At 48.0% G+C, this 24,397-nt stretch overlaps 1 long non-coding RNA gene across 3 annotated transcripts in view; it reads right to left on the bottom strand.

Moving 5' to 3' along the window:
• The window catches only part of LOC134514378 (uncharacterized), a 60,267-nt gene that overhangs the window by 8,201 nt on the left and 27,669 nt on the right, over window positions 1–24,397 (bottom strand). For all 3 annotated transcript variants that reach the window (XR_010070719.1, XR_010070717.1, XR_010070718.1), the window contains exon 3: window positions 22,756–22,823. This is a non-coding gene — a long non-coding RNA (uncharacterized LOC134514378). The remainder of the gene's footprint in view (window positions 1–22,755; window positions 22,824–24,397) is intronic.

Genomic DNA, 24,397 nt, shown 5'->3' with positions numbered 1-24,397 from the left:
CACTGGTGAGGCCACACCTTGAGTATTGTGTCCAGTTCTGGGCACCTCAATATGAGAGAGATATCGAGGTGCTGGAGCGAGTGCAGAGGAGGGCAACGAAGCTGGTGAAGGGCCTGGAGAATAAATCTTATGAGGAGCGATTGAAGGAGCTGGGACTGTTTAGTTTGAGGAAGAGGAGGCTGAGGGGAGACCTCATCACTCTCTACGACTACTTGAAAGGCCATCGTAGAGAGGTTGGTGCTGGTCTCTTCTCACAGGTAATTAGCAATAGAACAGGAGGGAATGGGTTCAAGCTGCAGCAGGGTAGGTTTAGGCTGGACATTAGGAAAAAATTCTTCACAGAAAGAGCGGTCAGACACTGGAATAGGCTGCCCAGGGAGGTGGTGGAGTCACCATCCCTGGATGTGTTTAAGACTCATTTAGATGTGCTGTTAAGGGATATGGTGTAAAGGAGAACTTTGTAGCGTGGGGCTGATGGTTGGACTCGATGATCCCAAGGGTCTTTTCCAACCTAAATGATTCTATGATTCTGTAAACCAAGTCAGTCTCCTGAGTCCCATGCTAGTATCGTAGCTGCTTGACCTCCTTTCTTGCAGGAAGGGTGTTATGGTTTGAGGAACCCACAACAATTTATTGTTGTTCAGGCAATTATTCTATCACCCGATGACCCCTCCCCACCCAGGAAGGAGAATTGGGGAAAAACAAGGAAACCTGAGGGTTGGAATATGAACAGGTTTAATGGAATAAGACTAGATAATTAACATTAATAATACTAAAGAACCAATATTGATCCCAATACCAGTATAAAATACACAAGGATTATCCTCAGCCCGTTCCATCAGCAGGAAGCTGTGCACTCCCGGCAGGGGACAGCAAATGTGGGACACTGCCAGCGCTGAGGCTCCGGGAGGAAGGGAAGGGCTCAGGTCTCTGGCACCAGGGCGAGGAGTTCTCAAGATCCCAGCCATCAAAAAAGAGAGAAAACTCCTCAGCAAACTTTCTAATTTCTATTAAATGCGATGTTCATAGTATGAAATAACCCTGTTGGCCAGCCCAGGTCAAGTGCCCGGGTCTCGCTCCTCCTCATCCCCGCACCTGGTGAGCCCGAAAACACTGAGACCTCAAAACCCACATACCATAGCTGGCTATAAAGTAAGTATTTTCACAAGTTCAGACACTGGAGTCTTCTAAAAGTGCTTTTTTCCCAAGCATTAGAGGAGAAATTAGTCCTGTGTCGCTCAAACCAGGACAAAGGCAAAAGAAAAAAAGTGAGAGGGCACAGACAGCACCTTTAAAAGCTTGAATCCACAGCAACCCCATGCTCTCTCCCTTGCTCTCCACAGCTGTCCCCCAGCAAGCTCCTGTTTCTCACCACAGCACTTCTCAGAAGTCCAGCCCGTCGAACGGCCATGCTGCTGCCCGGCTCCTTGCTCAGCACACGCCAGGCTCCCCTGCACACGGTGAGCACGGCACAGAATGGAGGAATAACCACTCACCTCAGCCTCAGCTGGGCACCGAGCGGGATGCAGGAGCCAGGACGCAATCCCTGCTCTTGCCGTATACCCTGCGACCAGCCCCAGCCAGCCGCTCCATGCTCCAAAGGGTCTGTAAATCCTGGGATTTACCTGCCTGCACCATCCTAGTAGGTATCCCTAGTAGGAGCCCTAGAGTGGCTCCCACCCGAGCTCACGGATGAAGAGGAGGAAGAAGGACAGTTTCAGATGAAGTGGAACTAGGCAAGACAAAAGAGTGGTTACTAGGAAAAGAAAATGAATTATATAAAACCACATATGAATAGTTTTAATGTTTTAAGCAAGAAATGCGAGGGGTGAAATGAAGCAGAGTGAAGGGAAAGTGTTCTGCAGAGTGAATTAGAGGGATCTACAGCGGAACATCAGTTCCCTGCGTAGCTCAGGTCGAATGTTGCTTTGCGTTTGGAAGTCAGACACGCCGAGTGCTCTGAGGGATTCCCTTTGCTGTCCAAGCGTACAGTCTAACGGTAACGCAGAGGGAATCTCTCCAGGGCCTGGTATGGTTCTCTCCCATACCACACCTGAGTGCCTCACAGGCTTTGAAGTATTAATCTCATGCACCTCGGGGGTGTGGAAGTGCTGCTCTTCCTTGGAGAATGAGGGGCAAAAGGCAGAGGGGATGGGAGCAGCTTACCCCAGGGCGTCGGTGGCAAGGCAGAAACCTGGATGCAGATCATCTGAGTCCCAAGCCAGCACCTGAACTTCCAGACACACCCTCTTCTCCCCCAAAACGTGAGAAAAGAAGAAACAAAACCAAAGCCATACCACAGTGGTTTAAGTCGTTTGAGAGTCCTGGCTGCAACCTCCCACACGGCAATCACTGCACAATCCTGGCTGGTTTCACCACTACCACCTTACCTTTCCCTTCTCAGGTTTTCTGTTGCATCTTGACATAAATTGGGAGCTGCCTGAGGCAGAGGCTGTTTAACTTTCCCCATTACTTTGCATGTGGCACGCAGTATCATGGGGTATCTTGCAGGTTTTGACTCTGATTTGAGTTTTTGACTCTGAGAATCAAATTATTTAATGCCACTTGTGTCTGTCTTGTGAAGCCTTTCCATCCCTATGAGCACCCAAGAGAAGCAATACGTGTGAGGAAGAGCCATCCACGCACACCACTCAGTTTTACCATCTCTGCTCATTCTGAGATTTTTGATATTAGTGAGATTATATAGGTGCAGGCAATAGCTCTTGAGGGTGACAAGAATCTGGCTAGTGAGTCAAAACAAGCCTAAAAGACCTGCACGCAGCAGGGATGGCTTTATAGGAATGAGACCCTGCAAAGGAATTGTTTATAAAAACTCTGGTGCCCAAACTGCTGCTGTGGAAGACTTATGCCATAGAGATGTGAGTACGTGTTCCTGCTGAATATTCCTATGTATCTCCTCTCTCCCTGACCTTCAAGGCTTTGCTCTGAATATAGCGATGTATACCCTTCCTGAGGAGTCTTGGGAGACAATCTAGAGGGTAAAGATTTGCTTCAAAGCAGATCTTCAAACATCTGTTTGTGCTTATGGAACAAGTATTTATCACACTACAGCATATAGCTGCCTGTAGCTTCAAGGCAAACGCAAATGCTAAGAGGTATTAAACACTCATAAACATAAACAAGACACCCTGGAGTAGCTTATCGGTTAGGTGGTAATGGGTGGGGAAAGGTTCACTGTACATTTAAGGCCCAGACTTTTTCCCACTGATTTTTTCTGCGTTACTAACGGGCCAGGGAGAAGAAAACTCTTGTGCGTTGTAGCCTGGCAATATTGCTCAGATCAGAGTCAGCCCACACTCGCTCCTGCAGTGGTTCCTGCTTGCTGTGGCACCAGGGTGCAAGGGCAGACTCTGGTTAGCCCCGGCTTCGAGTCGGGAGAGGAAGGAGACAACCACTAACGGCAGCTCCGTTTCTGACAGCAGTGCCACCTACTGCAGCGGTTACTCCTAGAGCAGAACGGAGATTACAGCTGAAGGGTAAGGGGCAACTTCCCTGGCAGCACATGCCTTCCTAGTTGGCCATACAGGAGCATCGGGGGAGCCTCTGGCCTCAGATTACCATTTGATTGGAAAACAGATGAGCAGATGAGGACATTATCACCTGCTGTTGCTTCATACCACCCTACCACCAACGGCTAGAGTGGAGCTGAGACACCGGGACACTTGTATCATTGTCCAAAAGAGGTATCATAGAGAAGAGAAGGCTCTGGGGAGACCTTATAGCAGCCTTCCAGTACCTAAAGGGGGCCTACAGGAAAGGTGGGGTGGGACTCTTTATCAGGGACTGTAGTGATATCACGAGGGGTAATGTTTTTAAACTGAAAGTGGGGAGATTTAGATTAGATATCAGGAAAAAAATTTTCACTATGAGGGTGGTGAGGCACTGGAACAGGTTGCCCAGAGAAGCTGTGGATGCTCCATCCCTGGAAGTGTTCAAGGCCAGGCTGGATGGGGCTTTGAGCAGCCTGGTCTAGTGGGAGGTGTCCCTGCCCATGGCAGGGGGGTTGGAACTGGGTGATCTTTAAGATCCTTTCCAAACCAAACCATTCTGTGATTCTATGATTAAGCCGATAGAAGCTGGCGGTGTTTTAGTCCCCCACACTCCTCCTAGGTGAATGAGGAGATCATTTGGCTGGTTGAAGTCCCTGAATTATCTCCTATTGGGATCAGATGACTGCCAGTTCTGGTGCAAAGAGGGGACAGAAACATGGGGCAGAAGCCGTAAGGACATGAGGCATGGAAACAGTGCTAGTCTCGATGGGCATAAACCATTATAGACAACATCTCAGTATCTCTAGTTGACAGTCTTCTGTCTAGTCTAATCGCACCTCCTTGGAGATTTCAACTAAAATGCCATTTGGAGCAGCTCTGCCCTGGACATATGTTGCCTTCTGCCAACTCTGCTGCAGGGACAGGAATCTTTGCCAGGGGAGCAGTAATAAACAGCTGGGTGGGTCACCTCTTCAGTCACCTCACCGTCATTTGCTAGAGCTCATTTGTCAGAGCCCTAAATCACAACACAAACACTAAAAATCAGCCCAAAATGGATACGCCTAGACCACAAAACCTGCAAATTCTCTGAAAACATGCAGTCTAGACCAATAAATAGTGCTTTCCCCAGCAGAGCTAATTTTGGTTCTCCAAGCAAAACAGTGTCAATAAGAAAAGCACTTTTACACCGATATTTTTGGTGGTATGGAAACGTACCTGTATATTACAAGGCCCTTACTACACGGGCAGAAGTTTCTAATGCAGATCTGCATTCAGTTCTGCGTTTCTGGAGGTGAAGAGGGCTCTTCAGTCATGTTGAGCTAATGCAACTGAGCCAACAGGAATTAAAGCTATGCCCTTTTCTGCCTGTTGAGACATGGTGAAAGAAAGCAGCCACCTTAAATCAAAGGGTCCAGATTCAGGGAGGTGCTCCAGCTAGAAATCAGAAGGCAGTTTACAGATACTTTGATAACTCGAGCTTTTATCATTCCACAGGCCCCCGAGATCAGTTGGTGAGGGCTGAGTGAGTTTCCTCATACGGTATTTGAAGGCAAAGTCAATCTGCATTTGCTTCCCAACAGGCAAGCCCAGGCAGCTACAGCATGTTATAAAAAGAGAAGATTAAACACAAGTTTTGCAGCGCTACTGTCTGAAAAGATACAATCGGTTCTATCGTTAGGAGCTTAGGAGTTGGGATTTTAAATCTGATGTAGGCAGCTTTGAAGCACCAGTTTTGTCAAGAATATCCGATGCTTTGTCCTATCTTGAAAACTGAATTGTTTAGCTATTAAAAGAGATTAATGTAATCTCTGTGTCTATGAAATTGGATTTTGAAACTGCTTGCTCACTGTACTATCTCCAGTGCAGTGCATGAAACCTCTGCTCCTATTCACGTTTCTACAAATTACAGGTCACACCTTGTTTGAGCCCAGCGTGTGCTGGCATCGTCAACGGGACAAAGCGCCTGGTGGGCTGCAGGAGGAGGCATGTAGCTGGCAGGGCAAGGGAAGCTGTTATTCCCTGGAGGCTGCCAGTGACATACCATGTCGCTTTGGACCCCTGGGTGAAGGTAGGCCCAGCAAGAGGGATATTGAGACGGTCAGGGCAGAGCACACATGCTATGAGCAGAGGTTGAGGAGACGAGGAGGCGGAGGGGTGATCTAACAGGAGCCTATTGGAAATGACGCCTCCCTCGACGCAAGTTACATGAGCGATGGAGTCCAACACCTCCTGCAAGCAGCAGATGAAAAAAAGAGGGGCAACAAGCCCAGGCTGGAGCCTGGAAGATGCGAATGGACATTAGGGAAAACATCTCCCAGACAGGGGGACTCTCCATCCTTGGAGGCTTTCAAGACTTGGCTAGACAACGCCAAGGCTGACCTGACTTAGTGCAATAGTACTGTGTTAGGCGGGAGCTTACACAAGCCTTCAGAAGCTCCTCCCAACCAACATTTCTGTGTTTCTGTGCTTTTCCTAGTGAAGGAGCCGAAGGCTATTCAGCTCCGTGGATCCATGTCTTTTTATGCTAGCTAAGGATCTGGTACTGCAGCCTGAAAGTCATGAAACAGCGTTGAGAAAACATTTCAGAAAATTGGTTTGGAAACCTTCTTTCTTCTGCTCACGCATTCAGCTGTGGTCTATGACAGAAAGCTCTAGAAACAGAAATTGGCTCAAATATCTGGCTTCACAAAAAACTAAATGCAAGCACAAGATTTTTCTTGGCTGTGAACCCATGTCCTTGGGACACGGGACATGGGAAGCCCATGTCCTTGGGAGATGCAAGCTCTCAGTCACCCAGGACTGCACAGTCCCTCCCGTTTGGGTCAGTATCAGTTCTCAGAGCGATCCCACACCTTATGTGGGGCCACGATGACCACAATTTTGAACTCCACCAGGTCAGTCTGGGCTCCAGGAAGACAAACATAGTCCCACAGGAGATGTGCACGTGCACAAGCTGAAGTCTCGTGCATCTGCTTAGAGTAAGAACACCTCTTAACCTCAAGGAGAGAACTGACTGTATGACCAGCTCTGCGAGGAGTAGACTGTAACAGAAGCTGAAGTGTACGAGCTGGGTGAAAAGCAGCACCAAGTCAAGCAAAGGACCTCTCACAATTGTATCACTATATTGTTCTATGCCACAAAGATTCTCCAACATCTTCTGTTCCTCCTGTAGGAAGAAATGTGCTACCAGAGGTTGGGGGCAACCATCCACCCCATCCTCATTATGGACTCCTTGCAAGGTGTGTCATGGGATCCCCAAAATAGCATCTCTGAGCTCCACGCTGAGGAGGACACTGGGACACAACTGAGAAGAATGAAGAAGGCTGATGGCTCTACACCTGCCTTGGGAAACTGGGGAGCTCAGAAAAGCTGCCTTTGAAATCTGGGAAACCAAAGCTGAGGTTGGTTCTAGTCAATCGGGGGCAGCGAGGAAAGGCAAAGCAGCTCTGCTGAGTGCTTCGCCTCCTGCGCTTCCACCACGTGTTCTTTTCTTGGCATACTCCCCTACCTTTCTAAGGAGGGTAGTTTAAAATAGGTGCCATTATCCATACATAGCGGGGTAAAAGAGCAGGCAAGGTTTCCTTTGCTGGTTTAGTAATCCGGCAGCTTCCAAAAAGGTTAAGAAATCCAAGCCCCTCCTCCACGTTGCCTCCCCCCCCCCGCCCCATCCAGCAGCAGCGTGTTGTGCTCTCATCAGCCCACCCTCCGCCTGGAAAACGTGGCTTGTGGTCCTGTGAACAGGGTGTAGCCATGAGCGCTGACAGTCCAGTTGCTTTACTCAGAGGTAAACGGTAGAAGAAGAGATACGCCAGGGCAGGAGGCAATTGCTGCAGGGATTGCTGCTTGTCCTCAACCAACCCAGACCATGTCTTCTTGCAGCAGCTTGAGGTTCCTGGCTACAGGGACTTAATTACTGCTTCCACCATGGCATATCCATGCACACCACTCCACAGGCACTTGAGCAGGCTCCTTTTCTGCTAACAGAAGAACCACGAGGCATCCTCTGGCTGTTTGAAGCAATTGCCCTCTCTAGCCAGAGATTAGCAACTCCACGCTCCAGTCTTTGTAATGTTTGCCAGCCCCTTGCATCCTCTGGATGTCCCCTGCCACGTTCCCCCCTCTGGAGAAAAGCAAGCCTATTTGCAGAGTAAACTCCTCATGACAGCAGTGGCTAGAGCTTCTGACAAGCCATCCCTCTGCAGCGCTGCGGTGCTACAGTGCTGCCCTGGGTGGGCAGTGGGTAAAAATGAAAACAGTGGTTTTAAATGGTTATTCATCCCTTTTTGCAGCAACTGAAAATCAAATTTGTTTTCTGCCTTTCCCAGAAGTATCCTTGACTGCAATGGCTTGAGAAGCACCCTGGCAGTAGCAGGGTTGTTGTTAATGACTGATTGCTTCAGGGCAGTGGAGGATTTGATGCTCTTGATACAGGGAAAAGAGCAGAAGAGAAAGAAATCAAATGAGTGGGTGCCTGTGTTTGGTTATGCTTCTGCTGATGCAGCTGGCAGAGACCGCAGAAATGGCGAGATGACTAATGGAAGTGCTTGTAGAATACGGGGAGCCCCACACTCCAAAGCACCACAGGCACAAACCATGTCACCACCAGCAGCAAGCTGCCCAACGCTGGTGGAAGGGACAAAGAACTAGTGTCTGTGTCCTCTGCTTTCAGGCAGAAAAAAAAAATCTTTTGCATTTTCTCTTTCTTTTGGACTTCATAAACTGTTTTAGAGACTGTTTATGCACAACTTGTTTTGTCCAGTTGGATGCATCTGGGTTACTTGTTCTGTCTGTCCATTCTCTCCAGTTTTAAGCACTTCCCCACTAATTGCTGTTTCCTTGACCAAAAGCTTTACTTTTGCCTTCAGAATTACATATTGAATTGACAGCACATACATTGAATTCACACCAGTAGCGCCCTTGATGTCCTCCGGGGCTCTGAGATGCCCCAAGGCCACATCCAAACCTCAAAGTGAAGACACGGCACAAAAGTGCTGCCTCAGGGCTTCCCTCCACCCAAGAGCATGCCGGCAGACTGGGTGCCTGTGCGAGCTTTCTCACCCCAAACTGTATTCAGCTCACGATGACTTGCTCCTGGCAGCTGCATGTTTCCTCCTCACCTGGCAGACAGCAGCCCCACAACCTCTGCCCACCATCCCAGGGCCAGTCATCCTGGGGAGCTCTTTGCAGAAGTGTATTGTAGTAGCTATGATGATCCTACTGCGTGCAGCTCTGGAGACCCCAGCAGAAGAAGGACATGGACCTGTTGGAGCGGGTCCAAAGGAGGGCCACGAAGATGATGAGAGGGCTGGAGCACCTCTCCTATGAGGACAGGCTGAGAGCGTTGGGGCTGTTCAGCCTGGAGAAGAGAAGGCTCCAGGGAGACCTTATAGCAGCCTCCAGTATCTGAAGGGGGCCTGCAGGAAGGATGGGGAGGGACTCTTTATCAGGGAGTGTAGTGATAGGACATGGGGTAACGGCTTCAAACTGAAAGAGGGGAGATTTAGATTGGATGTTAGGAAGAAATTCTTTACTGTGAGGGTGGTGAGACACTGGAACAGGCTGCCCAGGGAAGCTGTGGATGCCCCATCCCTGGAAGTGTTCAAGGCCAGGCTGGATGGGGCTTTGAGCAGCCTGGTCTAGTGGGAGGTGTCCCTGCCCATGGCAGGGGGTTGGAACTAGATGATCTTTAAGGTCCCTTCCAACCCAAACCATTCTGTGATTCTGTGAATTAAAACAGACTGAATGGAGACAACAGGGATGGCAAAGATGGCATCACTGAAAGATGACATGGAGCAACTACAATTCCCTCAGGGGAACTGCACTAGCACTAAATTTGCTGCAGTAGCACCAAATACAGCACATCGCTGGAATGTGCTGCAATTAGAAAGCCCACCTGCATGTACCACCAGAACGAAGGCTGGGGGAAGCTGCTACATGTACCGGGTTGTGTGCATGCTCTGGAGCTGGAGGAGTACCAACTGCTGGGAAATGACAACATTTCACACGTACACACAGCTTTACATGGTCTTACTGATAACTGAACATCCGCTACTGCTTAAAAGACAACTCAGTCCTGACCTACCTATGGAGAAGATCTTGGGTATAGTTTTCTAAAGTAGTGGATAGGTCAGAATGCAAATGCTACTGGGAGAAAGCCCAAGTGAACGTGCAGATGTTACATTTGGCTCTACCTGCTCCTGGTGCCACTGTCCTGCTCATATTGGTCCATTACTTCTTACAATGAACTCCTTTGGAGCATGTGTGTTTTGTTCCTTGTTCAGAGTTCAATGAAGCATGATCCTGGTTATGAGTATTGGCTTTTGGGGACCGTGGCAGTGACAATAATACTTCAATATTAAACAAGTTAGTAGAATCCCTGTGACAAAATCCCTGGTTATATTATTAATAAAAGCCATCCATATTTCTAAAGAATTAGTCATTAATGTTGCTTTCTCTTTTGCTCACGTAGCGTAACTAGGATATAATGGTAGATTCATATTGATAAGGCTTCTAGAGTGAAGAGTTAAATTGTATTTGCCGTCAGCAAGGTGATGTTAAATGTATGAACTGAAAACTCACTAGCCACCACCCAACAACATTGTCTAAGCACCAGAAAACAAGAAAAGTTCTTGACTCTGGCCCAGTAGGGCTGCCACTTAGATATTTTTGAAATTTAATTAAGCAAATGTCATCATTCCTAACAAAAACCATCTTGCGGTGAGCATGCTTTTGAATGCTCAGAGCAAAGCAGAAAGGAGCACTGGAACCCTGAGGCGTCAGGAATTATTCCCATATTAGGTACTAATTCCACAATGAGCTGCGTTCCCAGTTTATCCATTTTCACTATGCCAATTTATTGCATATTATATACTAGGGATGCGTGCGTAAGATTAAAACCTCATTTTTGTAGGTGCTACATGAACAAGTCATGAGACAGTCCCTGCTCCTGCAGAGCCCAGTGTAGTGTCACAGTGACCTGGAAGCAGAGGATAAAGGATACGTACAATGGGAAGAAGGTGCAAATTGATGTGTCGAGCGAAAAAGCACTTTCTTCAGAGCAGGCAAAATCTTGCTTTTCAGGAGAAAAACTGCACAGCGTGAAAGTGCACATGGGCTATGCAGACATCTCGTTTATATTTAAAGGTGGATGTAGTACTTCTGAAATGAGACAGATAAATAGCCTAAGAAATTTCAGCCCTCTCCATCTAGAGAACAAACGTATCAGGTGGCGATGCTCCTCCAGTGACCTGCCAAGCTTAAATCTAAAAGGCTGTGGGAAGGAGAGGACAGTTCAGGCTCCGTACCCATTCCAGCTTGAGCTCGCTGTTCCCACTGCCATCGACAGCAGCAGTTTTGCCACCGCCATCTCCCCATCCTCTGAAAGTGGGGCTAAAAAAACTAATGCTTGCAGATCCTAGATGTGACAAGAAACTCGCCACTCCTTCTGGTGATTCGCATTTTCCAAAGAGATTTAGGCACAGAGGAGCCTGAATGTCACTGTAAGTGTGTGGAAGTCTCAAGTAAATGAGCGTTTCGAAAACGGGGCACAACCATGTAGCTAGAAAGCCACGGAGGACTTCAGGATGTACCTATACCGCACGAAGTGAAGGTGGCCTGCAGAGCCTGAGCTGCTCCCAGGGCCAGGATCAGTGTAGCCAGGTCGGCTGAACAAGTTTTGCTTTTTCGCTGCCACATAACCCGGTGTCAGTGCAAATCTACTCCCCTTCCCACCTACCCTCATCACCACCTTTCCATGGCACCACACAACAGCACATGGAGATACCAGCTCGTGGCCATGCCCACTGGGAAACAGCCGCTGTGGGTACAATGTGGACACATCAACGAGCGCTTACACCAGCCCATCTACGCTGTGGCCTCAGTGGCTCCTTATTTCACAGAGATGGCCCGAGGATCCATTTTAAAGGAGCCAGTAGGGCCCACGGGAGGCAGGTGAAAAAGCTAAAATAGTTCTAAATCCAGTGAGGAGGGGAAGGTAGCTGAGACAGCAAGCAGAGGTGAGACCAGACACTGGAATCTGTAGGTATAAAGCAACAGTTTATTAATAAAGAGACTTCTTTAAGTGTCTTGGTACTGTCTTGGCAATGAGACACCTTGTATTACCACTTCAACAAACCGTGCATATTTAACGTGGCATTGTGAAATCTTGAAATCTTTGTACACAAATACAGTTAGGAGAAGAAAAAAGGAAAACTTGGCCATATTTCTGAATATACTCTCTTCTTTGGGAAATAATGTTGACACAGCCAGAACAGGCCTGCTATATCCAACTCTTATGCACATGTCCTCATTTCTATGGCTTAATAATCATAATGAACTATGAGGGGAAGGTAAATAGTCTTCATTCCACATCTCTGAGGATAATAATAAGAAGGAAGAGATTTCAAACATTGGTAATGACTTGTAGAGCTACACATTGCTTAAAACGTCGACCATGAGCCAAGAAATACCCCTCAAGGCTGCAATCAAAAACTGTTTTTGGCTCTGCGCTGTGAACAGAAATTTTATTTGATCAACAGAGTTATTGCAACAGACTTGCTGTTTAGAGTCTGGAAGCTCGTCTCTAAAGCAGCACCCTTCACTGCAGCTAAAGCCTCCTGCACGGCAAAGCTTTGGGCTCGTGAAATGCAGCCCTGGCCAACAGCCTCGGGTTAATCGTGACGGCGACCGAGGAGCATCTTCGATGCTTCTGCCTTCGCTCGCTTAGAAGTCTGCGTGACTTTTCATGGGGAAACAGGAGAGATCCGAGAGCGGCAAAAAACACCCCTTTCTCTTTTTGTGAGTGGATGTTGCTTTGGGAGAATGAAATCAGCTGAACTGGCTTTTGTGAAGAGGTTCAGCCTTCTGCCCTCAGTAGCTGTACAAGTATAAGGGCAATCCCTGGCCCATAGGCCTTGCAGGCTAAGGAGAAAACAGACACGTATGTGTCCCCCTGGCAGAGAATACTGGCAGAGAGAAAAGGGAGGAAAGGAAAATTATTTTTTAACAGAGTTTCTCAGAAAATGACAGACCTTCTCAAAATATTTTAGATAATTTTTTGTCTAAATGTAAAAAGCAGACAACATTTAAGTTGAAATTTGGAAAACTGAAGGCCTATTATTCATATATATATATCTCTGCCATCACAAATGTGTTTCCTGCTGGTATCGCTAAGGAAAAAGAAGACTTTTGAGAAGAGAGATGGTTGTTAAGAGCAGAAAGTAATTTTCAACAAGCAACAACAAGCTATACTGATCCGAGAAAACCAAAGAATGATACTGACTGCTCGTGATACCACACACCCCAAACCCTATCCAGTTAATTACTTAGGGACATGTGGATAATTGGCATTGCCATGCTGACGGTTTGGTGATCTGGCAAAACAGAACCTTCTCCAACGATGGGAGTAAGATTTAACAAAACATATCACAGGCTTTTTTCAGCAAAAAGAACAGGGCACAGAGACCCTTACCTGTGTCAGAGACACAAAAGCTCCGATGCAAACCAGACGTGAGCTGCCTGAGATCCTTGGGAGAGAAGAAGGAATTTCAGACAAACATGCCTTAGGAGAGAGCTCTAGAGCCCAGAGAAGCAACTGGGTCCTCACACAGGCCACGAGGAAAAGGACCGGCATACAGCAAAACTAAGTGAACTAGAAATAGATAAATAGATGTATTTTGGGTGTGTGATGTATGCTGACCGGCACCCCAACAGCGGGACAGGTTGCCTAGAGAAGTTGTGGATGCCCCATCCCTGGAAGTGTTCAAAGTCAGGTTGGATGATCCAGTGAAAGACATCCCTGCCCACAGCGGAGGGGGTGGACCACATGCTCTTTGAAGGCTTCTTCCAACCCAAAGAATTCTATGATGTTCTGATTTCCTACTTAAGCACGAAACAAAAAGCCTGAAATTTGCTGGTCCTGACAGTTTCAACTACTATTAAAAGCAATGTGGCTTTTTCCAAATATAATCTCTGATTTTTTTTTAATTTTTTTTTTTTTAAACAGAAAAGCACTAACACCACTTTATGTTTTTACAAAGAATGGGGCAACTCAAGGAGTTTGCAATGAGTTTTGGAGTCTATGGCTTTCTTACTCAAATCCAGGCAGTATGAAAAGAGGCGATGATAAATTGTTATGATCAAAGACAGACCTTTCTAAGAAGAGGGAAGACAGAGTGACAAAGTACAGAAGAGGGGAAACACAGGGGAAAAGGAAAAGCAAGCACTTTGTCCACTGTTGCCTCCAGGCTTTATGTCTCACAGAAATAAAACAATCTGCCTATAGGAAAATAGCATGTTTATTTCCAGTGGGAAATACAGGGCTTAACATACCAGTTAAAACCACAGGGCAGTGGGAGAGTAAAACAACAGCAGTTTGTACCCTTGTCATATGGCAAGGTGAGCATTTGCCTTCTGCAGAGTGGCCTTGGATGGGCAGAGAGACATTTTCTGTATGGGGGTGACATAGATCGCAATCATTGTACCACTGTTGCACCCAATCCCTACTTCAGAAACCGTGTCTCCATAGCACGGTGACATCTGCAGGCACAAGCACCGCCAGCAAGCTAACAGCAGTGAGCCCTGGAGGAGTGGAGGGGCCACCCCAGGCTGCTAGGAACAACTGCATGAGCAGTTAAAGCCCGTAAGAAAGGTTGGCACCTACTATGGTGAACAAAAAGTTCGTTTGTAATTACAGTCAAATCCCAGGAAGGGTGTGTGCTGCATCTCTTGGAAGCACGCGTAGATTTAGGGCAACCTGAGGAGATCAGGAGTGTTGACACTATATCTTTCACCTTCTGCCTCAAAAAAACCCAGTGAGGTGGCAATTGATAATTACCACTGAGGTAAACAAGGGCATCTCACACCTCTTGTGCTTCCTCACCGGAGTGCGGAGGGCAAACAGTGCAGCACTGGTTCCCATTCATGCCTCCGTGGAGCCACGGACCTGTGGCTGGGCTCCAGGATCGTAAATGCTTCATCTGAGATCAGGTGCTGGCCTGGTCCCAGGCCAACTCTAGCAGCAGAGGATTGTGAAGGTATCTCAAAGGCTTGCCCGTTCTTCTTGTAGCAAAGGCAGTCACTGAAGCAGGGGCCAGCCCCGTTATTCCCAGGAACTACTGAGACCTGAGAAGCAGCTGGAACTTGGCCCGCACAGAAAGACACAAGCAGGGACAAGGTTATTTCTACCTCTTCAGTAAAAGGTGTGTCCCTTTCCTACCTGCTTTCCTACAAAGGCTCTGCATGGCCCCCTTCATCCTCTGGAGCTCCTGCCTGCCAAGGAGGGAAGGGGCCTGGTTACAACACAGTGGCTCCCCGGCGCGGGTAACATTAGATCATTCAGGAGAGCTGGGAACAAACACTGGTCCTGGAGCAAACAGCCCCATCCAGTCCAGCCACGCAACATGACTAAACAGATCCGCACAGGCAGAGCCCTGCAGACTGCGAGCGGAAACCAAACACGGAGCAGGCTGCAGGTTGGCAAGCCCAGTCTTTATTTTCTTTTTCTTTTTTTTTTTTTTTCGTTTTTCCCTTTTTTTTTGAGTGGAGGATCATCCTCCCCTTTTATTTAAGCAACACTTCCAACGGGAAGAAAAGCTGGAAGAAATCACTGCCTCGTTGCGGGGGCCTCTCACCAAGCTCCACGGTGCAGCTAAGAGGAATTCTGCCTGTTTTCCTAAAAAAATGAGTACAGCCGATGATGCCCTTGCAAAAGGACGGCGAGGAGGAGCCATGGTGAAGGGAGAAGGCAGAGATAGGCAGGATACCCTGGGGCAGGGAGAAGCTCCCCAGCTTGTGTAACTTGCCAGGGTAGAGAATTGCTCTGACACGTTACGCAGGCTTCTACAGCAGCTATGAATTTGATCCTATAAAAAAACAAGTATCAACAACTTAATCACATGCCCGGGTCACATGGTGGCAAGGGCAACACACAGTAGCAAATGTTGATTTTTATTATTTTTTGGGGGGCTTGTTTGTTTTTTAATATAAAGTAGGAGTGAGGAGTGAAACTGGGGTGGGGCTTTCTGCTGCTCTACTGGGAGGAAAAATAACGTCTTTGCAACAGCTCCTGCCTTGTTTTTGCTCTGCCTCAAGAGCACGGGGCTCTGCCCGGAGTTTTTCCAGGACCTCACAGACCCCAGGTTGTTCTGCAGCCCAGACTGGCTTTGATACTGCCCCGCTGGGTCTCATTGCCAGCGCTGAGCTGGAGTGGGCTGAGGGCAGGAGCTTTGGCTCAGCGCCTGGCACTACTCTGAGCGGCCGCCAGCGGTGCTTGGCAGGGCTGTCTGCGGGAAAAAGATGAAGGCACGAGGAGTGGGAGGTGGCCCGGGGAGGGATGCTGGGAGGAAGGCTGTGCCACGGGGAGCCTGAGTCACGCCGACGCATCGCGCCCGTGCACTGGTGCAGCCCCTTGAACCTCGCTGCAGCTGGAGCATCGTCTTGCTGAGGTGGCTGACAGGGCTCCCATCAACACCGTCCTCTTCCCAGTGGTGGTACGAAAGAAATCCGGGCCAGTGCGTGCATCCTGCAGCCAGCAGTGAGGCAGGCTGCCCTGGAGAGGGAGGTCTCACCAGCAGGTCTGCGTCAAAACCAGATCACGCACCGCCTGGTCAGATTTTACTGGTCACAGTTGGTTTTTTTTTTCCAAAGACACGTGTCAAAATCATCTCGTCTGAAAGCGTCTCAAAGCAAAACATTTTGTTTTAACTCACAGAAACCTCTGGGTTTTGTACAGTTCTGTCTCCACCTCTCTTCATTTTCTGTGGTGGCAGAAACCCCAAAGACTCAAATCAACAAACCAACCACTTAGTTGTTTTGACAATTACCAAATGAAAACCCCTATCTTTTCTTTACCCACTTCTGTCATGCAATATCTAATTATAGATCTGCAGGTCTTACACTGGGGGTCCATTTTCAATAATCCTGTTCCAGTTAGATTGTCATCGTGGGTAAAAATAACAGTAGGTCAGCCAACGGACTAGCTGCCTCTTTCATTGCAGGGAAAGCAGCCTTCCCAGGCAGAAAGCAAGCAAAGCTTTGCTGCCTGACACCGTGAGGTCCTCATGGGGCTGCAGCTTTTCCTGGCAAAGCTAAGCTTTGCTGATGAATCTTGTATGCACGCACGTAAAACAGCATTGTGCCGGCAATGTAGCCTGCACAAGGCTCCTGCTGTCTCACACCCCGACCCACACAGCCCGGCCAGCAGCCGGCTGTGGGTCACGTTTGGCTCAGCTCTTTGCTTTTAACTCCTCCGGTACCATTACAGCAGCACAGACTCAACCGTGGCTGCAGTGATGCTGCTATAAAAACACAGGAAGGGAAACTAGATTTAACGGAGTATGGCACCTTTGTACTAGCGTAACTGTTCACACCGGTAGTCGTACCAGCATCAATCTCCTTGCGAAAATATAAATTATCTCCCCAGCTGAAAGTCCTGTACGGGCAGGGGCGCTGTGGGGAGATAAGACCCCCGCGCTACTCGGCAGGAACGGTTTGTTTGTGTCTCGCAAAGCGTCCTTCTGGTTCAGAGGAACCAGAAATGTAAAGGAGAATATTTGTTTTCCTTTTAAAAATAGCTTGTTCTAAGGAATGCCTTTTTCAACCGCAAGAGGATACAGGATGGAAGGGATACAGGACCTAATAACCCACCTGGAAATACTTTGTATGGAAAAGCAGTTCAGCGAGTTTGGGGATTGTGCCAAAGAATTATCAAGACAGGCCGCGCTTGATATGATTTGGGTTTGTGGGCAGCTTTTACAGCCCAGCAGGATTTCCCAAAGCTGAGGTGCTTTTCAGCTGCCCGTGTATGTGCCTGGCCCTTATTGCAGCCCTGGCTGCTGGCCAAAGCGATTCTGTTGTGAGAGAGTGAACAAGTGAGGATCATTACGACTTGGAAGAACCTCAGTTCTTGCTCACTGAGGACTCTGGAGACACAGAATGGGACAAAAAAAGTACAGAAATGTATCAGAACATGGGAGCCGGTAAGGAGATGGCCTGCTCCTGCAAATTGCAGCTATTAAGGACATGATTTGCAGGCTGTGGGACAACCCGTATGCAGAAGTAGGTGAACGTGGGTGAGGGAGTATAAGAGGCTTCCTGCAAGATCTGAGCGTATCTCCTGCCCTGAGACGATCACACATCAGCAGATCTTTATTCCAAACATGGAGTGCTGGATTCCAGTGACATGTCCACAGCTGTGACTCTACTCCTCATCCTTCATGGTCACGAGTGACCGTATGGTCTCTGGAGAAGCAGCACAGTGTTAAAAAGTGTGAGTTTTCAGAAGTCTACAGCAGAGTCTTTGCTGCACTCTCTTCAAGAGGAGGGAAAAACAGTTCCATGAAAAGGTGAAGATAGGGAACCCCCCTCTGTATTTTTTCAAGGTAAAAAAGGACTGCTAGGGAAACCATCCGGTCTCCTGCAGAACAGGACAATTGAACTCTGACATCCATGGGGCGCCCAGGTAGTGTTTCCAAATGAAAATGTACAGTTTTTTGAGCAAACTTTTTTTTTTGGGGGGGGGGGGTGGGGCGGGGAGGGAAAAGAAAGGAGGAAAGAAGGAAAGAAAAAGTAAGTTCCATGGAAAGCTACTATTCTTCATTGAATCAAAAATAGAACTTCTTGGAAGTTTACCAACCAGGCATTTTTGTGTGGAAAACACTAACTGTGCAGATTGGGTGGTGTCCAAGGAAAAACGCACACCAGTTTTGGACAGGAATAGAGTTAGGGTCTAGATGTGTTCACTCTAAAATACCTGCCAAACAGTCCCCGCTATGGCAGGGTGTGAGACACTCGCAACGCCTGTTATTTTTCTGTAGCACGTTATAGGTCTGGCTTTTGGTCTCTGACTGTGCATCCACAGGGGTTTTGGGAGGTGTCAGTGAGTCCTGGAGCGCAGCTTGGCCATTACAGTCAGTGGAAACCCAGTCGGTACAGTTACTGGAGTCCCGGGAGCTTTTTATCTGAGTTTGACACCTGCATGTGGACAGATGACTTTGCCCCGTGCCGCACTGCAGTGAGGGGACTGAAGGGAAGGGATATTGGAGCGTGGTTTTTTAGGGGTGGTAACAGGACTGTTTTGTTTAGTCCAAATGTCTTTTTCTGAAGAATAAATCCATGTTTAGCATGAGGCGAGGCACAGAAGGAGCAGGAAACAAGCTGGGAAACTGGCCATCCCCTGAGCTGTGATGGGATTTGGCTTTTGCTTGAATTTGGGGATTGCTAAACTTGATATCCACTAAGGTTGGTGTTTCACGCTTGGTATTGCTGCTTGCCATAAGCCTTTGGGCAGTGGATAAGGACGGGAAACAGGAGCACAGTTTTTAGCTTGAGGGGCTTCCTCCTCCCACAGAAAAGTCCCAGACCTACCCTTGCTTTATATTTGATGTCATGCATGGTAAGGAGAATTTTGAGTTTTTTTCTAGCCCTCTTCAGACTCTCCCTCTTTCTTCAATGCTTACCATAACAGTATTGGAGCATTCACCTTTTCCATCTGCTTGTCTGCATACACCTGCCCATGCTGTTCCTCTCCCCGGTGTTTCACCTTGTGCTGAATACGATGCTGTTCTCGGCGAGTCAAATCCAGCCAGGCATCGAGATGACCTAACTTTGACCTCGGGAAGGCAGAGTGCTGAAGCACCTCTGGTTCTGCACCATGAGCAAACCCTTTATCTGGATGGGTTTACGTTCCCTTGCTCCACCTGTCCCCAGCCTCCCACCGTCACCCTTGGAGCCACACACTGCATGTACCCCCATCGAGCAGGGCCTTCCATCTGGGGCTGCACTGAGAATACCTCATTGTTTCACTTTTATTTGGAGGGAGAAGCCTGTGTTCGTTCTTATTCTCGCCTGGGGCGCAGCACAGCTCTTGAGCAGGACTAGTATTTCTGGTTTCTTCACAATACTGACTTTATCAGCCAGAAGAAAGCTGAACTCTTGAGTTTTTCCAAAGAGGGTCACAACAAGCTTGGCTAGAACCTCGTGCCAGTTGGCGGTGTCCTCTGAGTGCCTGGGGCTGGGTGCAAGCAGTTTCTCTCACTTGTAAACACATAGAGCAGCTCAGTATCCTCTTCCTTCTGCACTTTCATGCTCCAGTTGCTCAGAAGGATGCCAGAAATTGGACAGGATTCAGTAGAGCCAAAATATATGTGTCTGTATATGTACATAGGTAGGTATGTATCTGTGGGCTAAACACAGTTCTTGCTTTTGCTGGTGGTAACTTCCACAGGGTAAAGAGAAGACACAGCAGAGTTGAACCCGCATGGTGTCACCGCTGATGGGGCAGAACTGGTCTCAGTCATACCCTTATCAGCTCAAAGCTGCATTCCCTGGTGGAAGTCAACTGAAAGGATATGTGCCTGTTTGGCAGCCTGTCACTTAGATAGGGATAAGCTCAAGGAAGACTAACCCAGAAGCTAATGAGGAGGAGACTGGGAATGGACTGAAGAATACGCTGAGAAGGAAGGAAGAGGACACAGAGGAGCCAAGCCTGTCTGTCCAAGTGTTGAAGTATTGAAGCTTGCAGGGACAGGGAGTCAAGTGAGCTACTCAGGAGTGCAGGCACATCTCTTGCAGAGAGGGCAGATGCTGCACCAGGTTGGGACGTCGCCCGGCGAGAGGCCGAGCACTGGGGGAGGGGTGGGAGGTTCCCAAAGAGGACTACAGCCTGTAGCCCTGGGAGGCTGGGTCTGGCATGAAGGTGTGAGCAGACTGTGATTTTAGTTGCTCTGGAAGAGGTAGAACATAATGACTGAGCAGAAAAGTTAAACTACATGTTTTTTATCAACGGAGAAAGCACTGGAAGGTGGTGGCTGACCCTTAGGAATAGGGTAAGTGAGCCAGAAAGCAGCTGTGATAAGGGGGTGGAGGTATTATTAATGTGCTCTGTCAGGGCCTGGCATGTGCTCCATTCATGTCTGGGTGTCTAAAGCTTAGGGAGATGATTCTCTCTTCTTGTTTTAGGCTGGCATCTTACACTGTTGTAGGCAGGCCTGTCTCCATGTTGTGGTAATGGCAGAGGAGTTTTGGGAGACATGGGGGGTAGGAAGAAGGTTTGTGAAGCTGCCCATGCATTTCTGAGGTGTGAGGATAAGCGAGAGCCATCTGGGAATAGGAGATATGATTTTGGGGAGCCTGGGTGGGTAAAGGGTCTGGAGAACATCAGTGGGGTTTTGAATGATTCTAGGCAGGTAAAGGCATACCCAGATGTACAGGGATTTTGATAGCCTTGGCATTTGGCTGGAAATAAGGATTGTCTCTCCTTCTCCTTTCTCTCCTTTCTCTCCTTCCCTGCCTTTCCCAACCCTTGCTTGATGCCAGTTCCCTTAACACAACATTTCTGTTCCAACCTATACATCCTTCACATCCCTTTTCCCCAGCACGATCACTCCTTTTCCCTTTCCTCCTCCCCACGTAGTGGCTCTTTCTGCCCTCCATGGACTTCTGGGAATCGACAAGGGGTTGGGCATCTTCCCTTCAGCTGAGGGCAATAGGCACAGATCAGCTGTTTACACCAGGAACATCCATTTTTGTCTCTCCGGGCATAAGCAAAATAGGAATTCTGACATCTCAGGAGGTGACTTCGTCTATGCCTTGAGCCAGCTCTGGGTGAAGGAAAGGGAGACCTGCTTTTGTGAGTTCCTGCTGGGGCTCCTCCTGTGGACACAAAGGCAGAGTCCTCCTTCTGGAAGCCACTGTAGCTACTGAATGCTCATGACAGCCATGTGCAGAGGACCCTGAGGGTCAGGAGGCCATGACAGAAGTTATACAAAAGCTCTAGATAAGACCAGCTTTCCTCCAAAATGCCTGACATCCAGGAACATAGTAACGGAGAGTTTCTTCATTTGAAGTGCAACAGTATGGGACAGTATGGGACTGCTCCAAAGTGAGATGTCAAGTCTGGGACCTCGGCTGAGATCCACTGGACTCGAGGGGAGCATGCCTGCAGCAGGACTAATAGTGCTGGTGGAAGGGGGTGCTGCTGCCCGCGCACCAGCCTCTCACCAGCATGGGGATGTCTGTGCAAGGTGATCTTGCAGCACTGCAGGGGCAGAGATGACCAAGCAACCTGAGCTAGATGAGAAGTAAGGCATCACAGGATAGCGGTGAGAGGGACTGGCACATACTTACACAACCCCCAAAACCCATCAAACTCTCAATCCAATGGATTTACCGTAGCTCAAAGGAGGATTATTTACTAAGACCACCTTTTTTTTTCCTATTTAAAGGAAAAAGTGGTGCCTCGTCAAAAGATAGTGCAAGGCAAACAAACCAAGTACAGTAAAGCCACTGTGTCAGGAAGTACAGAACAAACCCACATCCCATCAGAACTAACCCACTTTTCGCTTTGCATCCAAAAATATTAGTCCATTTATTGCCCATTAAAAATTCCCTTTGTCTCTTCTCAGTTGTGGTGCATGCTTGAGATGTTAAAGCTGGCATTGTCAGTCTTTAAAGTAATGTTTGAGATCTATTTACTCATTAACTTTCAAATGCAGGACACTTTCAAAACCTTTTCCTAAGGGCATCCCTGTGTTCTGTTTGAGAGAGTTACTGTTGTTTTCCCACCTACCCTGAAGGGCTGTTTATGATACCATCTCTCCCTTTTAATCCTCTTTTCCTTTCATGTCTAACAAACAGCGTTAAACAGAACACAGGGGGAAAAGGCAGATCTCACACATTATAATCATCTATAGTTAACTGAAGAAAAGAAATGCTGTGCAATTAGAGGTCTAATTTTCTAAATTAATGGTCAAGAAGAAGCTTTTTCCTATGTATTTTCCAGATAAAACCTCTGTTCTTCCAAGCCCTAGGTTTGTATGGATGGTAACTCATCAGGGTTTCTAGAATGGATCCTGTGAGTCGATGTGCACTCTGCACAGTGACTGGGCTGCCACAAAAAGGATTTTTCTTAGGAGACTCTACGCAGAGGGATGTCTTGAGATGTACACACAGGAATGTGGGCAGTGTTGGGATGTTGAACTATGACAGAAAACGTTCTGTCATTTCAAAACTGGCCACTGTTTCTGGTGGGTTTTTTTACAGGATGCCTTGATTTCTCTAGCTCTTTTTGCGCTATATGTGAGCATTTTAAGTTTGTGAATATATTTATCTTCACAACTTTTCTGTGGGGCGGTGTGGGAACTCCACGTTACACAGATCTGAGAGGCTATCGTTTGATGAGCCCTTCTTTCAGCGCCAACATAAGCATCCCCTGATTTCCCCTTCCCCTCTCCCACCACTCACTCACCCCTCAGCTGTGCCAGTTTCAATGCTGTGTGGGAAACAAATCGCAGAACACATCCAGGGTAAAAATAGCTGAAAAAGAGAGAGAGAGAGAGAGAAAAATGAATTCCAGAACCTGGACTGACATCCTACACGTACATCCAAAGCCAATGCAACAGAACCTTTTTAGTTCAGATTCAATCTGTCTGTCCGGCTCCATCAATAATTTTTACCTTGATTTCACGTAGGACAGAAAGGTAGAAGTTTCAAAAGGTATCGATTTCCTTTCTAAAATTTGTGCAAATTGATGGCTGGGTGAGGGATAGAGACCTTAATTAGAGAAATGTGGCCAGCAGCCAACTGGCTAGTGAGTGTGTGCACGCTGGCTGACTGCATGTGTATTAGCTGGTCAACCAATACGTACGGACCTGACTGCTGCCCAACAAGGAGTCTTAGAGCACATAGGGAGGGGAAGAGTTGGGCTTGTTGCAGCTATTTTATTATAGGAGGAGGGGGGAGAAGGGAGGCGACTATGAAGCAAGGGTCACAGATCCACAGGAAACCAAGTGCCATTAGTTCCACCGCTCACAAAGCAATTTGTTTCCAAAAAAAAAAAAAAAAGAAAAATTCTATAAAATAAGACCTCTTCTGCCAGTGAGCCTGTAAATCAAGTGAATAGTTTCTCATCCAATTTGGGAGGAAGCTGAGAGCTCAGCCTCAGATTCCTGTTCAGACTCCAGCAACCACTTCTGCTTTTAGCACTCTGAACACCAATGGAAACCACGGATGCTGATTTCTTTCCCATACTCAAATGTCACTTAAAGCCCTTGTTTCTCCTGAATACCTCTTTTAAGAGCTTGCTTCATCTCTGTTCCTACCTGCCACCCTTCTAATCTACAACAGCTTGCCAGGAGCTCTGCTCTGTTCTCTGCTTTCGTATCCTTTGCGCCTCCCCTCTGGCCGATGAATGGCCTCAAACTTTGGTACAGGGCAGTACACAAAATATTCAGCGTATTGTATCTGAAAACGATGAGTATTTTGGTGCAAACAAAAGCTGGCTCTTCCTGCCCATGTCTGCTCAGGGGAAAGAGACCCTGGGGCTCCGTGCCACTTTTGCTGACCTGTAGAGGGGACTGGTTGGGATGGGAGCCACAGGGTGGAACGGGAGACATAAGAGACCCTGTGAGCCATGGCTATAGTCCATAGACAGAAGTGGAAGGGTCTTTATGTTCCTGGGCTCACGTCTTCTTTTCAGCAGCCCTCCCCAAAGAGGCTGCTGCCTTCAGCTCTGCAGCACTTCAGAGTGTGCCCTCTGCCGTGCCCAGGAGACGGAGTGCCAGGCACGCAGCGCCTGGTTGCACGTGGGGGATGCAAGCTGAGCGGTGTGGCTCCTCGCCTCTCTTCTTGGGAAGGGAGCAGCAGACTGTCTCCGTGTCAGAAACAGACACCATCTTCGGTAGGGAAAGCTTGAATCAGGACGAGTCTCTGACAGAAACTGGGTCTATTCCTACCATATGTGGGTTTCTGCAGCCTTTGCTTTCCCCAGTACCAGAAATTATTAGCACCATAGGCAGGTCCTGGGCTTCTTCAGGTGGGAAACCAGAGGGTTTGGGCAGCTGGGGATTTTCCTGGTACGGGAAATCCCCGCGTGACAATAATCCAGTGCA

This window comes from Chroicocephalus ridibundus, chromosome 1 (assembly GCF_963924245.1).
Source record: "Chroicocephalus ridibundus chromosome 1, bChrRid1.1, whole genome shotgun sequence".
NCBI lineage: Eukaryota > Metazoa > Chordata > Aves > Charadriiformes > Laridae > Chroicocephalus > Chroicocephalus ridibundus.
The sequence above is the reverse complement of the archived record's forward strand: the minus strand, read 5'-3'. Positions and strand labels throughout refer to the sequence as shown.